General features: G+C 42.8%; 1 protein-coding gene across 5 annotated transcripts in view; it reads left to right on the forward strand.

Annotated features, from left to right (window-relative positions):
• Positions 1-15,682, forward strand: part of hth (Meis homeobox homothorax) — a 502,786-nt gene that overhangs the window by 195,187 nt on the left and 291,917 nt on the right. The window lies entirely within an intron of this gene.

The raw sequence follows: 15,682 nt of genomic DNA on the forward strand, positions 1-15,682 counted from the left end.
TCCTCGTGTGTATATTTCTGCGACGCCCCGGCTGGTACACACGTCGCCTCGGTGATAGTCCGCCCTCAAGTCGAGCCGGCGCGTTACACGCTCGTGGAACCAAAGCGTGGGATGTGTACCGTCTGGATAACGCGCGATGAACGCCTTGTTTCTTTCTCAGCCTGTTAAGAGGCAAACTTAGGGACCTGTTTATCGATCCTGCTCTTCGTGATGGTTCCTCCTCCGTGTTTCACTCGACTAGCGTTTTAGATTTGGTTCCAAGGAGATCTCTGCTTTTTCGTGTTGCTTCAGTCGTTTTAGATTAACACAATGTTCCGAAAGTTTCTGAAAATTCCTCGGGAGGTTTCATAATGTAGGGTATTGGGTGGTTAAGAGAATTTATAACGCAGTAAAGAAATAATTCCAAAAAGATATTATAACGTAGATGTGGTCAAAATGTGTGTATCTCGGGGTGAATCAATAGTGGTTGACTCGTTCATTGCTAGAAAGGATTGTACTAACGATAATGACAAGCCTACGAGTCTCGTTGCCTCGAGTAGCGGGCAAATATGTTCAAACATGGTCGAGCAACAAACCGAGCAACACTTGGACGAACGACGACCCGTCTGCCTCGCGTTATCCTAAGCCTAAGCCAACAGGCTCCGATGCCAAGTGCTCTTCATACACGGTCTCGTGCCTCCATCTCATAACGAATGAGGAACGTGACTTCTTCCGTTTGTCACGCGCGGATTTTACCTTGAGTACGTTACCGAAGTGTCCCTCCGTGATAGTATTGAAATCTTTTTTGTTCAAGTGTAATATATTTCATACGTTAACTCATTTACGTAACTATGAAAGTCTCTATTTTAGAGAATTATAAATTGCAACTCTCCACGGGTTAAAATATTCTGCTAAAAAATCTACGAAGAATAATTTTTGGCAATGGTTTACTTATGAATGACAGCTCAAAATTAAAGCGTGAAGAAAGGTTGCGTGACTATCTGAGACATAGAGTGGACATTAATAAGGTGTTGAAAATGTCTGCGTAGTGTGATTAGAGTGAACGAAAGCAAATTGTTTTAATTACTTGCTATGTATCAAACTCCTATCTGTCCCTTAACTCTATCCAAGATATTACCTAAAGTGGTAATACAAATTTTTGTAATAATACGACGAGAGAGGTTGAGAAACATTGTGCTATTTCTCTCGCTCTTCGTTTAGTAGTACCAGAAATAATCGAACACATTCTCATGATGTCGATGTTTTCCATGTTTCAATTCAGCGACGCCGACGACGCGAATTTCTACGATTCCTGGCATAATCAAACAGCGTTTTCACACGCGCGCCAGGCCTCCGGGCGAGGGGTCGCGTCTCGCGGAAGTGGCACGCGGAGCTGGTTCGCCGGCGTGTACGGTGAGAAAAAATCCGGAACTCTGCCGTGCCTTAGCGAAGGACCGTGTCGGTGGCGCGCACGGTTCTTAACATGGAAACGTACTTACACACGCGCACAAGATTTAATCAAAACGCAAATGCCGCGTCGCCAGCCGAGGTACGCCGCTTAAGAGAGCGTCATCGAGCCGCATGCCTCGCCATCTCGTACCTGTCTTCGAGCTACTCTCCATGAGGAAGCCTCATAAAGAGTCTCGGCGGGTCTCCAGGCGTCTCTGGTTATCGCGCGTGGTACATTCTCGCCGCTTCTCGTCGCGAAACGACGATAATAATTAAGGATTCCCGGTGAACCGAGACGTGTGCATACGTACCAAGCTTACCGAGGCGAGAACAATTTTCGTCGTGCTCGTCGACAACAGGATTGCGCACATTCTCTCTCTCTCTCTCTGTCTTTTTCTCAGTTTGTTTTCAGTAGCGTACAGGCCAATAAGGAAACTCAAGTTCCCTACTCGTTTTGTTTTTAAACGATTGGTTTAGAATCTTCGCGCGTGAAAGGAGAATTATGGTACTTGGTTTGGAAAAGTTCGCACGAAGTTGCGGTGAGACTGATAAGAAATGTCAGACGTTTGATGTTCGTGGAACTTTATGATCACGGTGACCGATTTACGAGGAAAGAATTGAACGTTCTACTTTGTTTGCGATGGGACAGAATGGCTGCCAGTATTACAGAATTACAAGCGTCTTGGGGATGTAAGACGGTCCTTGTAAGGTAGTTCATATATGCTCTAAGAACTACTAAGAAGGAACAAGTGTTCAGCATATTGTTTACTTTGAAAACTTTGCCTAGGCCATAGCTTGGTAAACTCGCTTCGCGGGGGCCATTTTACCCGAAATTTACATAACTTCCGTCCCTCGGCCAACAGAATGACATTTGTAAAACGCAAACGTGAAATCTCGCGTTCCTTCAACATAATCATCGAAGTACAATTACCTCCAAAATTTCTATAAAATATATTTACAAATCCTCTGCTCGAAAAACAAAGAATTTAAATTAGAAATGAAAAACTCTATCGTTCTATTTGATCCAATTAACCCCAAACCAAATATCTTATCTATCCTATACAAGTGCACACAATTTATTTACCGCCTTATTTACACGAGAATTATTCAAAAGAAAAAATTAAGAATAAAAGCTCCTCCATTTTATTCGGTCTGAATTTATTCGAAGCCGAATATCTTATCCTCTCAGCGATTAGGTACCCCATTTTATGAAACGCCACGAAGAAAGTAATCGTACGGACAGATCGAGACGCGAAAGGTGTTCAGCTACGCCAGTGTCAAGAGTGTACGCATCGTGTTCTTACCGTTACGTTCACCTGGCCTTTTAGCGAGCGAGAGAAGGTGAGGAAGAGATCTCATCCGTGCTCCTGACGCTCGTTATCGTTCGCAGGTTCATGCCAGCGGACAGTTAAGGTCCCTGGTCCGCTGGATGTTCGACGTTATAAATTCGACCGATATAAACAGAGACAGACTATTGAGGTGGAGGAACCGAGGGATGAGGGGATGCAAAATGATTCGAGATGGTTAAGCGGAGGTGTGCCTGAACCGGCCTACCTTTTAACACTCTCTTCTCGCATCCACCCCTCTGATGAAACACGCACGCGGCCCATTACGGACAACACCTTGGTTCCACGTCTACGTGGAGTCGTTTCTATCGCTCCACAAATTATCGTTAATTGTTACTTTCGTAAATCATAATACACTATGATTTCATAGACCATGGATAGGTTACAGTTGATTGTAGGATTGATTAAGAATCCTCTTTCTTTAATGTCGTTCTTAACTCTTGAAGATTTCCTTACTTTATCATTGTTTAATTGGTGGAAGGATATATTTATATATTTTCTACACATTTAATAAGATGATGGTGTTATATTCTATTTGTATCTCGTTCGAACATAAAATGATAAAGTTGGGCGTAGTAAATAGATTCTCCAGGGAGACAGGATTTTCCCACGTTTTAGTGGTCATTACTCATTGCCACGCGAATCGACATACATGTCTCCCGTTGTCTTGATTTCCAATCTCGTGATATCTTGGTCTTCCCACGCAAACTAGGTCGAGCTCCAATTCGAAGACGGTAGCTGGGTATCTTTCATCTCGTCAAAGGTGCCCCCTTTGCCTATCTTTCTTGTTCGGTCAACTTTTCCCCCTCTCTTCCACGAATATCCATTTGTCGGAACTGTTTCTGAAACACAGAAAATTACAGAAAAAGAAAATACAGAAAATTACAGAAAAATGAAATACAGAAAATTACAGAAAAATAAAATACAGAAAATTACAGAAAAATAAAATACAGAAAGTTACAGAAAATTCTCGTTTATCACTAACCATTTTTCAACCATCAAAGTTTATCATTCAGAGAAATGATTCTTATTTTTAACTATAATTATTTCTATGTTGTGAAACTCTTCATATATAATTGCCGTAAGTTATTTTAATAGTTTCCGTCGATTTTTAGTTTATATTTATTGAGATTGTCGCTATATCCACAAAATAGAAATACATATTTCCTCATTATACATAACGAACGTGTTAAATATTTCATCAAATCGTCCTAGCTTTATCCCTATTAACTAAAAGTCGTCTATCCTTCGCGAGAAATTAGAACAAGCTCGCAAACGAAGTGTTCGCGTGAAATGGTGGGCAAAGTCTTCGCGGGAACGAAGGGCGCGAAATACAAAGTCTTCGAAGGTGTAACCGCAGCCACGCCCCAATTAGGTTCAGCGGACGGTTTACGGGTGTAGCTGGGCCGATATTTATGATGAGAATGTCCGCACCTGTGGTGACACTCGCCACCGAACGGCTAGCAACCCCTCCTGGAGCAAAGCGCGAGTGTTTTATGGCGCGAAGATAGCCTCACGCACACCTTCCTTCTACGGCAACATTAGCTACAGCCAGGTGATATATGACGCGTATATTGCTCTTGGTGAACGGCAAACAGCCGCGAGCCACTCTATCCCCGTACGATCCTATATCCACGTCATCGCTTATTTCTAGGATACCCTCGCCACCGCGCTGCAAAGTTTTCGTGATGGAAGCGAGGCCAGACGATAGACGAAGGGTGGAAAGAGGGTGGAGAGTCTGGCTTTTTGGAAAATTCTCCGATTTTTCTTCGATTATTCTATCATCGTGTCACCTACGCCATTATTGAGAAATATGATAGTTCCACCCATCATCCACTGCAGTTATTGGAGTATTGGAGGATATACAGTTGTTTATTCGGTTAGTTTCTCGTTCTCATTGTCGAATGGATAATTAATTGTGAATAACTTTCTGATAGCCAGTGTGTAGTAACCTTTCAAGAGAAAGTTTAAGCTCACACGACCGACTGAGACAGCGTGTGACTAATGGTCAAAGGTCAAGGGTTAAGGTCAACTAAAAACAAAATCAAAGTATGAAAGAACGCTTCTACACTCTGGGTAGTTCTCTGGATATATTTTCGCTCTAGCTAAATCTTCAGAAGATATGTACATCATAGAGGTAGGTAGGTGAAGTTGTTTCGAAAGGAGGATAAGGGTTGGTCGCGCCTCCGCCTGGAGACCTCTGACATCAGAGGTATCCACGAGGAAGCGTTCGTGACGTCAGCCGAGAATATCCGTCCATCACTGTCGGCCAAGAAAACTCTCCGGCAACATTCTTCTCCGAGTAGAAAATTGACGGCTTCATATACCTAGCTTGTTTTTGGTCTAACGAAAACCAGGAATCTTCCACCGGGACTAACTTCCTCTTTCCTAATCAAATTATTTTTACTCGATATAAAACAAGGTAATCAAAACTATACTTCCTAACGGAATAACAAAGATAACTTTTAGAATACCTTCTGATTCTCTCGACATTCTCTGAGACTCTCAAGTAATTCTCTCAGATCTCACGCGCACTATAATTCTTGTCACGTGCAACCAAAGTTCCACGTGGTGCTATGCATCCCAGTATACTAATACATTCTTCGAATCCTCGTGGTATAAACGTGTGCTTTATCGCTGGTCGTTTACACGAACTCTTCCACACCTTCGACAAACAAATTTTGCTTAAAATAATTTAATTTTTTAGAAAGAAAAAAAAAGGGGGAGGGAAAGGTCAAACTTTCTACTCAACGAATTCATCGTAACTTAAACCCTCTTGCGAAAGACACTCGAATCGATAGCAGAAACTAATCAGCTTGGTGTTCCGCGTCGCTCGCCGATGAATCACGCGTGTCCCCGGCTGCGTAAGGCTCCGCTACAAGTTGCAATTCGATTTCGTGTGCCTGACAACGGAGGATCTCGACGAGGAGAGGGCGGTGTACGGAAGAGAGAAATACAGGAGTGTGGAATGGGAGAGGATGAGGCTGTTTTCCATCCGTTTCCATGAAGTATCAGCTCGCTATACGCGCTTTAATCGCATTCGAACGCAATGTCGTGGAAAATTTCATTGGGACGGAGGCGGAGGCGGCACGGCGGCGGAAGAGCCGAGAATCGAAACTGAATGGATCCCGCTGTGACTTTGTCTCGACGTTGCGGGACCCCCAGCCGTGTTCCATCGGAGAGATATTTGCATATCCACCAGTTCAGGACAGCGTCCGCGAGCTGCAATCGCGCCGAGCCGCGGCTCGAACCTTTTTACGAGGCCGCGAATTATGGCGTTACGATATCGTGCGCGCGTACATGTCGCTGATAAATGTGTATCACGACGCGTTGCTCCTTGCTTGGGATATCTCCTCGTCCTCGTTTCGGACGATCGCAGACTCTATTTTTGCCGGGAAGGATCGACGGTTTTGCAACCGCTACGTTATCGCGACGCAAACCAACCGTTTCTTTTATACCGACTCTGGATCACGCGTGCTGACTCGTTTAGCTGTTGCAAATATCGTAGATTATTCTTTGTAAAGATCGTGTAGGGATTATTAATGATTGGGATTTGGAATTTTATATTAATGTCCGTTCTTATCGATTGCTTGTAAGGACAACTTTCTGAGTATTTTTCATGCAACAAATACTTCTGTATACTTATATCGTATATTTATAGATCCGCTTATAAAGGTGGACAGTTTAGAGCTAGAAACATCGAATAGATACTTCTATGTTGTTCGAAACTGTGATATACGGGACTTGAAATGATAAAACTGTCATGGTTACGGTATACAAAATACACTTACATTTTGAAGGAATAATTGTCGTCGTTCGATACTTAACTGATTGTGTGCTACCCGCTAGAAACGTCAATATATTTAAGAATTGTGCAGAAGAAATCTTTATAAAAATCATACAATTGAAATACCCCGTGTTATATAAAGATTGCTCCAATTTCCTACTATGTTACAGGAATAATTAAATTATTCAAAGATCGCGAGCCATCTCAGTCTATTTCTTGTATACATCTTGTATCTTATTCTATTTTTTTCGCCTTAAAATACCTCACGCGCGATTGAAACCTACAATGCAACGCATATAACTGTGAAAACGATTCGAGTTTGAAGCTGTTGGTTAAACTATGACCTCCGTTATCCATGGCAATCTCATCTGGCGAAAATCTCGGTCCCGAGGGCGTAACACGGGTCGTCTACAAAAATGCGCGAAACTGGTAATTCCAGACGCGCCGCAACCATCGAGAGAAAGAGAAAGAGAGGGAGAGAGAGAAAGAGAGAGGGAGAAGTTCGTCTTGCAAGGACTTTCGTCATTATTCGTGCCGCGTACCATTTGATGCCGTCGTTACACGTCGGAGCAATGAGTCGCAAAGGTGTGGCTAACCGGCACTGGTGCGTGAACCATTCGTTTGTACACGTGCCGATTCGTTTGGAGTTCGACATGCGCGGCCGGTGGTACAACGCGTTAACAAGTTCTACAAAGATTTCATAGCTTCTGTCTTTGAACCGCGTTCCTTTCCCGAAACGTGTCGTCGATGATCTCGTGTATCGGTTCAGAGACAGGCAAACGAGCGGAGTAGCTTTGTCAAAATGGAAAACTAGGCTCGACACGCGAATATTAATTTTACTTGATAAACGTGTACGTGAGAGGCAAGGCCGTTTAAAGCCACTCGAATATCTTTGAATTTTGAGTACAGTGCAGTCAGTATGCTAAGAGGAATGTACGCGGATTCTGGAATTTTGTCTGCTATAGCCCTTGTTCTTTCTAATACGCATTGTTTTTTTTTGCAAATAATATATTCCAGAATATGAAACAAAATTCCTATGTAATATAAAAGTAATAAGGATAATATCAAATTCATTTATTCGACCTTTATACTGCACGATAGCTGCAAACAAATTTTTCTTAAAAAAAGGAATGAAGAATTTAACACAAATGAAGGAAATAAATCGCGTTCGTTATAGGATCCACCTTTCTGTTGTAGTATCCTGACTTTATTGATAAGTAACTGATTGTAATAGCATTCATTTGTCGTAGCATGTTCCATTACAAAATACTCTGGTACATTTATAAAAGAAAATATGTAATGTACCCCTCAAAGTGATTTTTGGAGTTGCAGATAGGTCATGCGTTTTTATACTGATCATTTTTCAAACTTCCGTTTGAGATATAGGAGGGAATTTGTATGGCAACGGTAAATATCTTTCTCGATAAGGAGCAATAATTAATTGGGTTGTTATAGCGAAGAAAGTATAAGACCTTCGTTGAAATCGCGCGGTTTCCGTTACACAGCGAATTTTAATAGCAACAGGAAACGCGTAATACGATGTGCAGGATGTGTCGTGTAGCTTCCCTCGTGTCTTGGAGCAAATAAACCAACGCGGCGAAGTCTGAAAGAAGTAGACAAGGGGGATGTCCTGATCGACTGGGACCGAGCCGGTGCATTTACATTTACAACGGGACTGATTGAATCTTGATTGAAAATCCACTTAATTAACGATCCGCGCCATTATGTTTATTGCAGACAAAACTGACCATGCATGGACACCCCTGTATTCCTTTTCTTCGCTCTGCGATATATTACTGTAAAAAAAATCGATGAAACGCCTGACAAATATTTGATCGTAATCACAATCCTTCGTTGCAGCATCAAGAATCTATGGAAACTGTCTTTGAAATTAATAGATGACAGAATATTCCGAAGAAACTGCAATAGCTACGAAAGTATTGGTACATATCTTTGTGTACTCCAATAAAGCGTTTTGTGTCAGGTTCTACATTATTCTCGTAGTATTAATTTTTGTAGGCATATGAAAAACCATTAAATGATACGAAATTTAATATGCTTGGACCTCATAAGTATCAGTGAACATTAAATAAATACAGTTACAATAAATACAATGGTGTGCCAATACCTTCTGCAGCCACCGTAATTGATCCTTTTACAAGAACAAAAGGAATTCCATTTACACTTGTTCTTTACTTACTAAAAAAACCAGATTTTCTTATGCCCTTGAAAAATTCTCGAAACCGCAAGAAAAAATCGCGACCAAAGGAGGAAGTCACCCCCTTGGGATAGGTCGAAGCACAAGAAATACCGCGATGATCGCGGGGCAAACGGCCGAGTAGACGCGTGTCGCTTCGCGGCGAGATAAATCTGGTCACGAGGCGAACGTCCCGCTATGGGAGCGCATTCTTTCAAGGTGCACCAGCCGCGCAAATATCGATCCATCAATACCACCCAATGCGGTGAACGAAGGCTGGCGTGGTCCGCGATCCGCGATTCCATCCGAGATCGATCCGTCGATCGACCGATCCATCCGTTCGAAGGGAGGAGAGGAAAGAGCCGTGTGCCGACGGTCACACAATTTGCAGGATCGACTTGGTGCCGCGTGCTCTCGCCCCACCACGTGACTGCCACGAGAGGACTGGCCAGGAGCGCGCAAAAAATCGCTCGTTAATTGGGATCAAGACGTAACCCCTCGAGCATGTGGACGTATAGGGACATGGCGCGGTAGTTACACGTATCCCACAGGTACCAGGACGGTTGCCTTCTGTGGATCACGCACACATCGGTCCGCGGCCTGTACGTAAGCGCCGCTGCCACGGGAAATAACAAACGACGTGCGATCCTAATTAATTACTTGTCCGCTAATTACTGTAATTATATGTTGCCACACCCGCCCGACCGCCTGTTCCTCCCCCACCCCTCTAATCCTCTCTCTCTCTCTTTCTCTCTCTTTCACTGGCTGGTTTCATCGGACGGGAGGAGAGAGGAGGAGAGGATTTGTAGCGGCGCGATGTTTATTTTCAGCCGGCCACTCGCGGTAAATCTGCTCGTAATTTCTCTCGCGTGTCTTCGCGCGCCACCGACCCGCCAGCCGTTTCATCGTTTCACCTTTTCTCCCTCGATAGCGATATCACGATCCCTGTAATGCCTGTACACGTTGATGCGTCGCGTTGGCGTATCGTGGCTAACTCGACTTTCACGCGTTTAATTTTTAATGGAATGAAGAATGGAAAATTCATTCGAATTTAGTTTATCATTATATATTGATGAAAGTGGCGTTATTTGGAAGATTTAACAGAGAATTCCGTGGAAGGCCGGTTTAATTATGAGAAGCTGGTTTAACGAGAAGATGGAGTTAGACTTGGCTTTTAAGTAGGTTTACGATTATTCGGGAAAAGGATTGAGAAAGTTAGCACGCTTTCCTACACATATATGGATTCTTCATTTGCATTCATGCATGTGGTGGCATTCACCACAGATTGGAAAACAATGAAAACTATTTAGTTTATACTATGCTTTTGCTATAAATGGAATTGTCATTTATGAAAAATTAATAGTGTACCTGCCTGAAATTAATTCGAAAATAACACAATGAAAATGCCCGAAAGAAGTCGACCGTGCATTTTCTTCATAAGAAGGTATTAAAAAGGTGGCCAGACTCGAGGGTCTGGAAAAATTTCGGATCGCGACCGCTAAATTGGCCCGTCGAGTAGGGCGCGCGGCAAGAAATATGACAGCGGATCGAGGCCGATGATCGGAATAAAGGATCGAGGGCGGTTGCCCGAGCGACAGGTGACACTGGCAAAAAGCCACCGTCTCCAGGATTACGAAAGAGCCGATGCGTTTCATACTTGGCCTGACGAGAGGGCATCCGATCTTGGAAGAGTAGGTACGATCGGAGCTCTCTCTTTGCGTTGAAAACAAGTAGACCGAGAGCGTCGAAGAAAACGTGGGACGCGGTGTGCAACCGGGGATAAGGGAAGAAAAAAGGAAGAGGAATCGTCCGTGTCTTTGTCTCCAATTAACCGACCTCCAGCGACAAATTAGGTCGCGTCTGCTACGTGGCTATAACGATCGTATACACGTTCGCCACGGATAGACCTCTATCGGACCATCCTTGGATTTCTAAGAGAGAAACGCGTCCTTGAGAGGATCGAGGGAATTTCTGTATGATCGAGTCGTCGAAGAATCCTCCAGTTATCTCGCAGTTATCATTCAGTTCATAGAAATCGACGGTCGCCTGCGAAAGATACAAGTATCTTTATAGATTCCACTAGAACTTTGTCTATATACGCTGCATTCATTTAAACGAAATTTAGTTAGTGTTCGGTTCGATAAAATCATGGTGCTTGAAGAAACTTATCTCTGAATGTGAATTCTTATTGTATGAATGAAAAATCATAGATAGTAGGGAGAATCAGCGGCCTCCTATCGTATAAATTCCAATTACATATGTGTATAGGTTATTTCTTCTCCAACAAATTTATGTAAGCGGAGTTCTACTCTACTAGTTCTACTGATTCTGTTTCATCGATTAAGTAGGAAAATTTTCTACATTATTAAATGGCTAAGAGAAAAACGTGTCCTTGAAAGAATCGAGGCACTGGTCTGTATGGCCGAATGGTCGAAGAATCCTCCAATTATCTTCCAGTTATCACTCAGTGTGTAGAAACCAACTATCGCCTTCGAAAGGTGAAAGATACAAGGATCCTTATAGAATACTGCGGTTCGCCGACTAAATGCGAAATTCTTGGAACGTAAGAAGAGAGGACGATAATCTCCGGACCGAGGAGTCTGCGCATCGTTAACTCGAAAATAACGCCGGCAATTTCAATAATCCGAAAAATACAATATATTAACGTTCCTGACAGAGAACAAAAAGCTGGCGCACATGGTACTCGAAGAGAAAAGACGATGCCCGCAGACGATGGAAGCGCGAGCGAGAGAGTCCGAAGACCAGTCCGGGCAGACAGTGTGGCACGCAGAGTGGTATAGTTGCGGCATTAACCTCTCGGTGGTGTGTATGATTGGGCCGGCAGATGTCACTCGTTATGTAAATGCCCGAGTGTTTACGAGGAGACACCTCCGGTAACTAGCACTCTGCACTCGCGGCTTCGTCGTAATGATGCGCTAGAAATGACTTTTCGTCTTTTTGCCCGTCCTCCCGTTCTTCGTATTGCCTGTTCTCCTGCTCGTTCTTCCCTCGGCCTCGCTGTACGGTCGTTCCCTCGTTCGTCAATATCCTTCGGCTCTGATTGCTTTTGCTGGTTAGTTCGCCGGACAAAATAATCGGCAATGCATTTGACGGAGACTCGATTCTATTGGCACTCGTAAGAGGTTCATTAAGTTTCCATTTTTTTTTGTCTTTCTCGAGACACGTATCAAAGTTCAAAGTCGAAGTACAAGAAAGGTTCGTCGTGAAATCTCGCTCGAGATACAGAGAGTTCGTCTACACTTGCTTGCATCGAATAGATAGAATTGAAAGATGTTTTTAGTGAAGAATAGGCTGCAGATTTTTATGCAGTTTTATATCTTTACAAACATAACTAAAGAAATGGAATCTCCATAGAAGTTTGTTTCATTGCTACATCTCAAAATGCATAAAAATCCGCAGTCTGGCGATAAATATTGGAAAAATCGAGACATTTTTTAGGGATGAAAGACAAGGGTTTAGATTATGTGGATATGAACAGTTACTGATAAAGATGCTAATTACTTCAATTACGTTGCTCGACTAAAACTCGGAAAAGTTGAACGAAAAGTTGAAGTTACGAAGAATTGAAATTAATCATGGAAATGAATCTTCCGTTTTATCCGATTCCGCTATTAATGGAATTATCAACGCCGGTTCTCAATTACTTCTCTAGTCAATGGACTCGATTAGCTACGATTGATGAATTCCGTTTTCCATCCTCCTTGACAATATAGAACGTAATTCATTCGACACAAGGTTGAAATTAAAATTTTTTTGAATGTGTTAAAATTACTCATTAATTTATTATGTTCGACTTTCACTGGAGGAAAGAATTTCGTTATGAATTTCTCCGCCAATACTCGATTTTCGTTCAATCATTTATTCCCTACATTATAAATTATCAAAGCTTCACGAAATTCATTCAATGAATAATTTGCGTCGATGCCTTAGAATCCTAAATAAATGATGAAGTAGCGCGCTAAATAATAAATGTTTTTTATATCAGCGATGTTCAATCCTCTATTGATGTTACTTTTGCAGACATCTCATGTTAATTATTTTAATTATTTTCAAGTCCAGGTGATTCGATCATTCTTCGAGCCAGCCAGTGCAGTGCAATGACAAGGTCGTACGCGAATGGCTCCTCGCTGTCGCGAGATCGATATCTGCGCGTCGTTCGATGACGAGGACACCGATGATCATTCCGACTATGCTGTATCTTGATCTGCGCTAGAGACTAGGCTCCGGTTATTTCGAACTTTTCTGTCTCCGTTCGATCAGGGTGAACCTCGTATCCTTTGATTTGTCCGCTTAATGTCCTGCAATAAAGCTGTTTCGATATCTAGAAAATCAGTCGACCTTGTTAGAGCCATTATTAAACTGCAGATGTTTATGCAAATTCGTATTTTTATTAGGTAATTAAAGAAACGGAAGCTAAGTAGAAATACGTTTTAATATTTAAATATTGTAACGAGTAAGAACTTTGAATATTATCTGGAGTTTGTATATTTTTGTACATTTCAGTTTCTCATAAATGCATAAAGATCGCGGTTCGATTGTTACATTCTAAATGAAATTACATCTCGTGCTCCAAAAAATAAATCCACAATCAATCGCGACAATCTTCCTACGCCCTATAAAAGTACTACTTTAATCAGAATGAAGTGCTAGAAAATTTCACTGCAAAGTTAGTGCTCCAAATGTTATGTATGTGGACGTATCACGCGTTACTTCAAATAAAATTGTCCCTTTAACAACGTGTACGAATACTTTCGTGAATAACTGTCTATTCAAGAGGGCCGCGGTAACATCAATTTGTACAAACGTTAAAATCGAAATAAAAATCAAGATCTACAGAACGGTTACGGTTTAATCACCGTCACAGCAGCCCGTACAAATCAAAGTGAATTAGCCGGACAGGAAGGTCCGTGTTAGCGAACAGCCAATAAACCACGAATTTTCAGATAAACGCGGAATAGAAAGGCTTTTATTGGCGGTCGTACAGCCAGGACCATAAATAAGGCCTCGTTCTGTGTAAATAGCATCTCATCTCAAAGAAGTGAGAGAGGAAAAGAGAAGCGAAACGCTGTTCGCTTTCGCGATATCTTCTCGCGCGAGCAGTTGGTCGAGAGTGTGCCACGCAACAAGGGGCCAGGACTTGGCGTCTAATTGCGTTAGATAGCGACGGCCTTATTAATAACCTCCGTGACGGAGGGATTATCCCGCTAGGAAGATATCCAAGAACGAAGGAAACGAGCCTTGGTTGAGGCGAAGAGCCGCGTGAGAGCCGGGAGATAGTGGACACGGCATTTCACTTAATGATAACCCGTCTCCTTTTGCTCCTCCTTCGCCCCCACCCTCGACTCCCGCGCCTTTCTCAACCTGGACGATCCAGAGGACCGCGAGAAGACCGGACTCTCTGACTCTTCTTCTTCTTGTTCGCCGTTCATCTGTCCTTGCTTCTATCGTCAGCCCGATCTCACCGACGCAGAAATGCCACATCGGACTCCTTTTTGCCCTTTCTATGAATATTGCTTTATGATGGATATTCTTCTCGGTTTCTATACCTGGATCGTGAGAATATAACGTGCTACAGCTTTAGACAGTTTTCTTTTTTTATTCCGACAACTTTTTATTTCTCGAGTGATTCCGTTCGGTTGCTGTCGACTCACGACAGACTGGTACAATTTCATTATTCCAGACTAATTTAACTTATTCCCGATACTCGTTATGTCGATATATTAATTGATATATGTTACTTAATTTTGAAGCAGTAAATTTTAATTTGCATTTTATATTTTACGCAACGAAGATCATCCGTGGTATTTATCACGTACATGAGATATAGAATATAAATTAAAAATAAATACTGTGAAATTAAATAAATCGAGTAAATCAAATCTAACTCGGATAATTGCGATCATCCATGATCCACTTAAGGATTACAAATAAAATTGAACATTGAACATGTACGATATAAAGATAGGTCGCTCTGGAGCTGCAGAAACTGGACAAGTCTCATAAAATACGTCAATGTAACAAAGAAAAGCGAACGTTTCCCACGATCAGGCCGGATAATACGTACCCGAACAGAAAGTGGGGCGTGTCAACGGATCGGTTCTTTATTTTTTTCCTCCATCCTCGGGCTATCTCTTTCCACAAAAGTTGAGGATCCTTTCGCGGCAGGAGAGCCGACATAACTTTATACTGGAAGGGATTTGCATGCGCGTGTGAAATCGGCTTGGTATCTCGTTACACAGTCAGAATCATCGTCGTTGCTGCTTTCGCCCTGACGACGCTACGGGCGACGAATCGAAATGTTCTCCTGTGTACCAGCCCTTAAACATCGTCAATGCAACATTGACAAACTAGGTATGCAAATACCTACTGCAAATACCCGGGGTAACGGCCGGCGATCAAAAGTCATGTAATGGTATGACCACCATCAAGGCAAATGGCCGTGGCGTGGGTGTAGCGGAACGTTGGCGTGGATGAGAGGAGGATAACCGCGAACAGTGCGAGCAAGAAATCGCGACGGTCCCGCGGTACGAACAACGCTGTTCCGGCTGGGCATCGTTTCACAGCCACGTCAACGCGCGCGAGCTCGATATCTCAGCTCCGAAAGAATTTATCAAGTACAATCCGGTGATCGATCGAGGGGACTCTGAGTACGGTGTCGTTACCGGTCAGAAGGGAATAATCGTTCGTTTGAGACCGAATGTTTCGAAGGAACGCTCGATTCATGCCATTACTTTCATCGGGACACTCGAAGAAGCTTGACTTTCTTCGGAGAATTCATGAAACGAGGCTCAAACATGTGAGACCTAGAAGTCCAGAAGAAAGATAGCATCGAATAGAATCCTCGTTGCGTCTTCTAATTCTTGCTTCACGTTTAACTTAGTCGTTTCCCGAGTTCCAGAAGAT

The sequence above is a fragment of the Bombus vancouverensis genome, chromosome 14, assembly GCF_051014615.1.
Source record: "Bombus vancouverensis nearcticus chromosome 14, iyBomVanc1_principal, whole genome shotgun sequence".
Lineage (NCBI taxonomy): Eukaryota > Metazoa > Arthropoda > Insecta > Hymenoptera > Apidae > Bombus > Bombus vancouverensis.